At 42.1% G+C, this 8,022-nt stretch overlaps 1 long non-coding RNA gene across 1 annotated transcript; it reads right to left on the minus strand.

Moving 5' to 3' along the window:
* Window positions 1–211: 211 nt before the first annotated feature.
* LOC113015241 (uncharacterized) lies at window positions 212–7,288 on the minus strand. Its single transcript, XR_013906851.1, has 4 exons — window positions 6,814–7,288; window positions 6,543–6,596; window positions 5,378–5,446; window positions 212–604 (listed from the first exon to the last, which is right to left on the minus strand). It is a non-coding gene; the product is annotated as an uncharacterized LOC113015241 (long non-coding RNA).
* Window positions 7,289–8,022: the final 734 nt, after the last annotated feature.

Here is an 8,022-nt window from a genome sequence, read left to right on the forward strand (position 1 = left end):
GTGGTTTCTGTACTTTTTGTACTTCCTGAAATCGTGATCTGTTAACATGAATAGGGTTAGGAATAAATTGTAAGTAAAGTTAATTTGAGACAATTCCAAACACTGTCCTGTGACACCAGTGTTCAATAAAACCTTGCACTATAATAACTGCTGACAAAAAACAAAAAACAAAACCCCAGTATACTTGGTTTCTTTGTCCTTTATTGATGCTATTTAAAATTACAATGAATGGAGAAAGAGATATGTAGACAAATGCTGACATTCTTTAAAAGTTCATAGGCAGATAAAATTAATTTCCAACATACGTATAAAAGAACTTTAATGTGCCATTTGGGGGAGGGGCTATCTTTTTGGGATGATACCTGTAATGACAGTTAAGGCTGTTTTTTCATATTTCAAAATAATATTATTAGTGATCATTTTGTCTTTTTTTAATGTCTTTCTCAGTTTTTTTCATTTGTGACACATGTTAGGCCAACATTAGATAATGGTTTATAAGTCCAGCAAATAAACTATGTATGAGGCTGAACATCCTTGACTGAAGAATAGATGACAGTCTCTTCTTGACAGCATGGATTCATTTCTTCTCTGGACACTTTTCGTTCTGTGTTGGAAACAAAGGTATCTGACTCTTTATCAATAAACTTTTTTTTCTCTTTTTTTTTTTTTTTTCTAAATGACATCAGAAACAGCAGTATGCGACATTACGTGATGGCAGAGCTTCAGTTCATCCTTTGTCATTTTTTTTTTTTTTTTTTTTTTTAATAAATAGGACAGGGGGAATGAATGAGAGAAAGAGGGGGAGAGAAAGAAAGAAAACCAACGGGGAGAAGAGACGGTGAGAAGGGGGGGGAAGAGAGAGAAAAAGAAAAAGAACTCCTGGGTCACCTGTATGGAGAAAAAAACAAACAAACAGAGGAGACAGCAAACAACAAAGAGCAACATAATAATAGAGAAAACAAAGCACCATCACAATAAACTAGCTAGTCATAGATATCAATATTTACTAAATAATAAACGATATTGTGCAGCACGCAAGATAGACAGCGCACAGTGTGCTTTGAGGCAGCAGCCAAGAAAGCTTTAGTCCGCGTCTGTGAATACCCATCTGTGCATATCTGTGTGGATCAGCATGCTTGCATTCCAAAGGTTTCTCCATGTAATGATCTGCTAGGGAGTGTGGGGGAGCCACAGCCCCGTCCTCCAGGGTGTGAAGCGGGTATGGAGGAGATCAAAACTCCAGACATCCAGAGGCCCCCAGAACACAAGAGACCATGGAAGACCAACAGAGGGGCAGCCGCGCCACTGTTCCAGTAAGAGCTGAGGAGAGTCCCAGATGAGGGCTCGCCCAGCAGCCGCGGAGCAGAAGTCAGGGGGAGTTGCAGTGACGCGCCCGTGAGCTCCGCCGGCCCCCAGCTGTGCCTGAGTGACCGAGCCCCAGGCTGAGAGGCCGGGGGCACCCCACCTCCAAAGGGGCCCGAGCGAGCCCCAGGCCCCAGGCCCCGACAAGCGGCCGCCAAGGAGTGAGCCGGTGTGTACCCGGACGCCCACCCCCAGACACAAAGAACCACCAACACACCGACACCTGAGGGAGTCCGCCACCGGCAGGGGCGGACTCGATAGGCCTCGATAGGCCTCCAAACCTTGGAGGGCCTGAGGTGTCCCCAGAGAGGTGGCGTCTGATACCCAACCTGACATATAGACACAGACATACAGGCACACACAGACACAAACCTCCATTCCCACCCTCATACTCTCATATGCACTCACTCCACACTCAACCAACGTGGAGACAGACATAAAGAGACGCTGTACACACAATCACACTCCCCAAGCGTACTCTACAAACCGGGTCTAGGTACCCTTGCCCCTGGAGGGGGGAATTGCACCCAGACCCAGGTGGTGTTACCCTTTTCCCTGCGGTGGGGAGAGGCAGACCACCCCGACTCCGCAGCAGCAGGGAGGCCCCACACCCCAGACCGCAGTCGGACGGCCAACTCCTCCTACTAGCCCTCCCGCTCCAGCAGGCCGCAGAGAATGGGGGTGGGAGAAGACTCCAAACCTCCCTCCACCCGCTCATTGTAGTGTTGATGCATATGTGTTCTAAGGTGCAATTAAAACCCAGGAGGGCATGGAGCTACCTGCCAAGGAGCAGCAGGTAAGCGCATAGTCCCTCCTGCTAGCCCTCAATGACTAAGTGTATTTAAAATTGAGAGGTGGGCAACGACGTCAGGGGTGAGGTATACACCCTGATGGTAATTTGGACTCCGTGATTGTGCCCACCCCCAAGATCCTATATGTATGTGTAATGAGAGTGTGAATAATGTGAATGTCTAAGTTGTGGGATAAAATTGAGGCAGAGGCAGCCAGAAGGGGATGGGGGGGGGGGGGGTAGCCTCCTCTGCACCCTGGTGACATACCCCCACTCCAAGGCCCTGCATGTGTGGGTGGTTGTGGAGGAGCGGGAAGAGGGAGGCAGCTGGAGATGGGGAGGGAAGGAAGGGAGGGGCAGGTAACCCCTCCCTGGGGCCAGCTCCCCCGCTGACCCCAGTAGGCACTCCCACCCTTCGCGACCCGCCAGGGAAGGGGGGCCCAGGCCCATCAGACCGGGGCCCAGTGCAGTAGCGCCCTCCGGCTCCACAGAGCCCTGGACAGTCCACCCAACCCCACCACAGAGAAAACTGCACCCACCCCACCATCCACACATCTTCCAGACTACATGAGACGGTAAACGCCCAGGCTGAGATCTTCCTCCACCTCTCCTGTATCTCCCCCTCCTGCAGAGAGTTCCTGAAGAGAAGAAAGCTCCTGCAAGATGTGACCATCCCCCCCACCAGTTGAAGAGCCCCCCAGGCAGCTCGACGCACCGGCGGCACCCTGCTCCAGGGCCGGGCCCCCATGCACCCACCCGCCCACAACCCCGGCAACACACCAACCAGGACCCAAGCCCCCGAGGCCCGGCCCGGGCCCCAGCTCAGAGACGGAGCGCCCCCAGAACCTCACGCCCATCCCGGACCCACCCAGGGGCAGCCAGGTTGCCAGGTCAGTAACCCACGTCCGTCAGCACAGACCCTCCCCTAGCCCCGCTGCACGCAGCCGCGAGGAAACAGTCACCTGAGAGCCAACAGAGCCCCCAACCGGACGTGACCGCTACCCCGGGTTGAGCCCCCCAAGGAAGATGCCTCCGGGGAACCCCCCGACGCCCTAAGCCTGTCCCTACCCCCTCACCAATCACAACAGTGAAGGCGGGACCAAACTATGACCCCCCACCCCCACTAGGTGATGGAGCTGATAAAAGGGGCCCAGAGCAATTGATCTAATGTGGTGGCAGAGGCTGTGTCAAGACTAATGTAATCTAATAGATAATTTCTATATTGGTTAGAATTAAGATTATTTTTATTTTTCCAGTTCATGAGGACTGTTTTCTTGGCTATGCATAGGGCAGTGAAGATCATATGGGCTATATTCTTTTCTGAAGTGACATTATCTAAGCTGCCCAGTAAACACACTAAGGGGGAAGTTGGAATGTTACATTTCAGACACTTTGATAAGTCTTCACATATCTCGCGCCAAAACTTTTGCACTGGTGGACAGAACCAAAGAGCGTGGATGTAATTGTCTGGTGTATTGCCTTGACAGTGTGAGCAGTTGTTGGAAGATGTAAAGCCCATCTTGAACATCCGATGACCTGTATAGTGCACTCTATGAAGTATTTTGTATTGTATTAATTGCAGACTGGGATTTTTAATTAATTTAAAAGTTTTTAAGCAAATCTGAGACCAGAAGTTTTGGTCTAGGTTGACTGATAAATCTGCTTCCCACTTTGCAGTAGGAAGGGATATTGATTCATCTAATTTAGAAAGTGTTCTGTATATTTTAGATAATAATTTGGGGGATTTAAGAGTAAGAAAATGTGCCGCACTTAGTGGTGTTTGTAATTCAACTTGACTGAGGTTAAATTTCTTTTTTACTATGGATTTAATTTGTTGATATTCTAAAAACCTTGTCTTGTTGATCCCATATTGTTCAACTAGTCTGTCAAATGGAATAAATTCTGTTCCCTCTAATATATGTTCTAAGTATTTAATTCCTTTACAACTCCATTCTGTGAAATTAATCATATTATTGTTTTGTAATATGTCAGGGTTATTCCAGATAGGTGTACGTTTGCATGGGATTAATGAAGACTCCGTTATTTTTAGAAACTCCCACCATGCTGTTAGAGAAAAGCTGATGTTGATACTTTTAAAGCATTCATGTCTTTTGATGTTTGAGCTAATAAATGGTAGGTCTGAAATCTCTAGATCCTTGCATAGTGCCTGTTCAACATCTAGCCAGGGCTCAACTAAGAAGGTATGTTTTAACCATTCTGAGATGAACTGAAGCCTGTTGGCTAAGAAGTATTGGTGAAAATTAGGCAAATCTAATCCTCCTCTATCCTTGGTTCTTTGTAGCGTTTTTAAGCTAATACGCGGGGGTTTATCTTTCCAAAGGAATTTGGAAATATATGAATCCAGAGATCTGAACCAATCTTGTGATGGTTTGTTAGGGATCATCAAAAATAAGTAATTTATTTTTGGCAAGATCATCATTTTTATAGTGGCGACCCTTCCCATGAGTGATATGGGTAAAGATTTCCATCTAGTCAGATCGCCTTCTACTTTCTTTAGAAGTGGGATGTGGTTTAGTTTAGTTAAGTCTGAAAGCTTAGGAGAGACATTAATACCTAAATATTTAATATTTCCGGATTGCAGTGGGGCAGAGGAAGAATTATGGAAGGAGCAGTTAATGGGGAGAACTGTAGATTTTGGCCAGTTAATTGAATAATCTGAAACTCTTGAAAACCAGTTTATTAAAGTAATTACCTCAGAGAGGTTGGTTTGTGTGTTTTGCAGAAAAAGCAACTTTTTTTTCTCTTAATGCATGTTCAATTGTCCAGGTAGCAAAATCCCAGAAACTTTGTCATTTGGTCATCACATCAGGATGAACAGAACAGATGGGAAATAATTTTTCTTTCCATTTGTAAAACATGCATATTGAATTATTATTTTTTACAAATCATTATTAATACTGATCACTAGATAGATAGATAGATAGATAGATAGATAGATAGATAGATAGATAGATAGATAGATAGATAGATAGATAGATAGATAGATAGATAGATAGATAGATAAGCTGTCAGTGTGCCCCAGGGTGGCTGTGGCTACAATGTAGCTTGCCATCACCAGTGTGTGAAAGTGTGTGAATGTGTGTGTGAATGGGTGGATGACTGGATATGTAAAGCGCTTTGGGGTCCTTAGGGACTAATAAAGCGCTATATAAATACAGGCCATTTACCATTTTTAGATATGCGTGTGCGTGTGTGTTTGGGTACCTTTTTTCTTCCAGTGGTTTTTAACAGTGGCATACATGACATCGTCTGGATCAATGGAACTGTCTCCATCTAACAACAAACATAAGATAAAACCTAAACACTAAAATACTCTTTGTCACACTATTGTTATTTATTTAAGTATTTAATTCATTTAGGCATGAAATGTAAAGGACTAATAAAACTTTACCTTTCTTTACTACTACTTTACTATTACCATTAATTACTATTAAGCCTTTTAAAACAAATAATTATGCTGGAGTTTTAATGACCCTAACTATTTCCAGGTGGCTAATCTGTAATCCTTCCAGTCCTTAAACTATGACTCAAACATATTTGTCTTTGTTAAATTGCCAAATGATTTCGATATAGAAACAGTTTAAATCTTTATGTTCACAATCTCAGTATTTGTTAACTGCATGGTTTTTTGGTTTTTTTTCCATTGCTCTGTAAGTTCATATATTCCCTGTGTGAGTGACACGTGACAAATAAGTGTAACAACTTGTAACAATAAAAATGCCATCAGTTGAATATAAGCTTCCACACTTAATAAATTAAGAGAATTTGAAAATGCTGAAAATATATTAATCAAAAATGCTACATTTTGAACCAAAACTATGTTCTTTGAAGGGCCTGCGACTCTGTAAATGTGCACAGCACGAGGATAAATTTTGTATGGCTTTAATATACTATAGCCACTATAGAGGGAATTTGGCTTATTCTGAATGAGTTATGGGGGACCTTTGCTCAGATTTGGCTGATGTTACACAGATTGGACTGTTGATGATATAACTTTTTGTATGTCTTGACTTTTCTTATTTATTTATTTATATTTTCCTCCTCTGATGAGACCACCTTAAATGCATCTCTCTTATTTACACTCATCTCTTTCTACAGGTGTGAAAGTGGAAGAGGACTGTTCATAGGGTACTGTTGAATTGTAGGCTTGCAAAGCTGCTGAAAAAAGAGAAAATATGGCTTTGGCCAAACAAAATGATTGTTATTGATAATAAAATAACACTAAACTAAATTTAAATTATATGTTAATCTTAAATTGTCACACAGGGGTGGGATCTAGAGAAAAGGCCAAAGTGGTTTGGGTAACTTCAAATTTTGTGTTTTTCACATGGAAATGCATTAGCAACATTCCACTGAACAAGGTTCTCACCGGTGTTGTCTTCATGTGAGTGTGAAAGCCGTACTGATGAAAAACAGGCTGATACTGAAAGAAAGAGCAGAGGAGTGATAGCAAATACGATAAGTCAAGGTTAATGTAATGATGCCTAATATTCAAAGTCAGCAGCTAATGCATTAGAAGAATTAGCAATCCTGCTAATCTTGTTTTGATCTATTACAATCAGGCAAAAACATTGCTTATATTTGAATTAGTATGCTAATAATACCATGTTAATGAAGTCTGTAAGACAAATTTTCCATACCTTTGTGCCCCTTATGAAGAAGTAGGCCCACCACCAGCAGCAACAGAACCGCAGATAAAGCACAGATAACAGTCCACAGCAGAATGTCCTTTTTAGGGAGGGGACTTTGTGAAAGATCAGTCTCTTTGTGAGGCACTAGAAAGGCTACATTGAAGATATTAAAGCAATTTAAGAAAAAGACAAATTAAAACAAACAAAACAGGGATATATATGATCTAAATCACCTTTGCTTTGTTTTATAACAGCTAACCAGCTCTCGGGTGATTCTCCAGCTCCTGATATGCTGCACTTGTAGAGTCCTTCATCAGACTTGGAGACATTTTTGATGGTCATGCTGCTTTGATACCAGGTCGCAAGAGATAAACCATCTTTGTAGAAGTCAGTTATGTGTTCTGACTGAGTTTTCTTGTTTGTACAATTGAAGGTCACCTCATTTCCCTCCTTCACAGGGATGATTGGACTTTCCAAGATTACAAAACCAGCTGGGAAGTGTGATGAAAATATATTTTATCAGTTAATTTTTTACATGTTTTAGTAAACATCACATTACTTATGCTGCCCCTTTTACATGGAACATGATGCAAAAAGAGCGGAAGATAGCAGATCTTATTTCATTAAATGCTTTTAAGTCCAAATTGAGAGAGCCAGAGAAAAATGTTTTTTAAAATGTAATTGTTACTTATAACATGTATGCAACTTTGTAATTTTAACATGTTGTCGCCTCTTGGCCAGGACTCCCTTGAAAAAGAGGTTTTTAATCTCAATGGGATTTTTCCTGGTAAAATAAAGGTTAAAAATAATAATAGCATCCAACTATGGAATATTACATTTTTATGAAAAGTGTTAAAACAACTATAGTAGGTCCAGCCTTGTATTATAGACTCTGCTGGGTAATAGGTTTTACTCTGTACCCTTATCTACTTTTGTAATCTCTTGTTAACAGATAATATTGAGTATTAGTGCATTGTTGAGTATAAATAATGTGCTTCATATTCATCTTGATTGTCCCCTTATAAGGGGATATTTTAAAGAAAGGTTAGTATTAACATATAAATAAAGGATATAGTCACCCAACATACCAGTGACAGAAATGTTCACAACCTCACTTCGTTCTCCCTTTTCATTTTCACACCAGTATTCTCCACTGTGTCTTTCAAACATGGGAGAAATTGTGCAGGGTGATGCTGATATATTCAATGTGAGGGAAGC

Source organism: Astatotilapia calliptera, chromosome 3 (genome assembly GCF_964374335.1).
Source record: "Astatotilapia calliptera chromosome 3, fAstCal68.1, whole genome shotgun sequence".
Classification (NCBI taxonomy): Eukaryota; Metazoa; Chordata; class Actinopteri; order Cichliformes; family Cichlidae; genus Astatotilapia; species Astatotilapia calliptera.